Source organism: Phyllostomus discolor, chromosome 6 (assembly GCF_004126475.2).
Source record: "Phyllostomus discolor isolate MPI-MPIP mPhyDis1 chromosome 6, mPhyDis1.pri.v3, whole genome shotgun sequence".
In the NCBI taxonomy this organism is placed as follows: domain Eukaryota; kingdom Metazoa; phylum Chordata; class Mammalia; order Chiroptera; family Phyllostomidae; genus Phyllostomus; species Phyllostomus discolor.
In genome coordinates this window covers 113,209,071-113,210,686 of record NC_040908.2, presented here as the reverse complement: position 1 = coordinate 113,210,686, position 1,616 = coordinate 113,209,071, and the positions used below count along the sequence as shown (strand labels likewise).

The following is a 1,616-nucleotide window of genomic DNA, read 5'->3' as shown; positions in this document are numbered from 1 at the left end:
CTATGAAAACTTCCTCTCTCTTTCTGACAAGATTTCTTTCCTGGGCTCCTTTGTCTTGAGGGCTTCAATCTGGTGAAGGTGTGTCTGTGTCTGAAATAAAGGGCATTAAAATAATCTACATACCCTAGATATATAAGAGTGACTATTACTGAACCATGATAAATGGAGTGAAACACCAATTAAGCTAACATGGCACAGTGATTATAAGAAGGGTTCGAACTTGGGTTCTGAAAGCAGACCCAGTTCAATTTCAGATTCTACTACACATTAGCTGCATGAATTTCAACAAGTTGAGAAAGGACCTAGCTTCAATATTCACATCTGCATAATGGGCACAAAACTTTCCTCTTCAAATATCCAGTGGAGGGCAAAAAACATTCCAGACTCTCTTCAGTAGTAGAAAGTAATGAAAGTCTGCCCCTGAAAACATGGAGAACAAACCAGAAAAAAAATAAAATGGTAAAATGGGAAGTTCCTCAGTCACAGGTAGATAGATCCAAAGAAATCTGTTTTATTAAATGTTTACTCCTATACTAAAATGACCTGAAAGAAACTTCTTTCCCAGGCAGATGTGGAAGATGGCAGAGAGGCAGTTCCTGGTGCTCTTTGGCAGTTTCTACAGAAAAAAGCTTAAGTGCCTGGCTTTCCTCCACAAACAGATAAACAACAACCCATCCCGTGGTCTTGACACTTCCCAGCCCCTAGCCACATCTTCTGGTGGACCATGCAAGGAAGCTGCCCCACAAAACCAAACGAGGCCAGGCTAGCTCAGGCAGCCTCCTGGTGTCTGATAGAATCCCACTGCCCTATGATGAGAAGAAGCAAGTGTGGTTTCTGCTGCCCTCAAGGTCGTGCACTGAAGCCTACGTGGAAGTTTGCCTACCTAGAGCAGCTGGTTCATAAGGCTGGCTGGAAGTACCAAGCAGTCACAGCCACTCTGGAAAAGTGGAAGGAGAAGGCCAAGATCCATTACAAGGACAAACAGCTCGTGAGGTTATGAAAATAAGCCAAAAAGAACACAGAGAAGAAAACTGAGAAGCTACACAGAGGTCCTCAAGATTCATGCACTCTTGGTCTGTGCCCAATAAAATTTACTGTGAATTCCTCAAAATAAATAAGTAAATTAAAAAATAAAATAAAATGGCCTAAAGAAACAAAAATCTCATTACTATATTAAAATTCAGCCTATAATTTCACAATATGATGTGTGGTATAGACATCATAATTGATGTAAACCCATGAACAGAAGTGGCAGCCATATCATAGTATGTGACATTCTTGAGCACTTACTCTGTACTGAGGACCATGCTATGTATTTTACATGCATATTTATATATGTAATGTATTTGTTATTATATTATATGCATACACACCTCATTTAACAACTCACAAGAAGGTATTATATATAGTATGATCCCCCGCTTAGACAATGTCTTAGCCTGGCTTCCATCAGAAAGCAGCACCTGAGATAAGGGCTTATATGCAGGCAGTTTGAGAAATGATGCCTGACAGCAAGAGAGTTGGATGGAGGATAGAACAAAACTCAGTGCAAGAAGATACTATCCAATCATCTTCCATTGTGGTGCTCATCCCTATGTGCCTATTTCTAAATGGGT

The 1,616-nt window shown here is 40.3% G+C and overlaps 1 pseudogene; it reads left to right on the top strand.

The window, feature by feature from the left end:
• Window positions 1–578: 578 nt before the first annotated feature.
• LOC114498849 lies at window positions 579–1,111 on the top strand (annotated as a pseudogene).
• The last annotated feature ends 505 nt before the right edge of the window (window positions 1,112–1,616 follow it).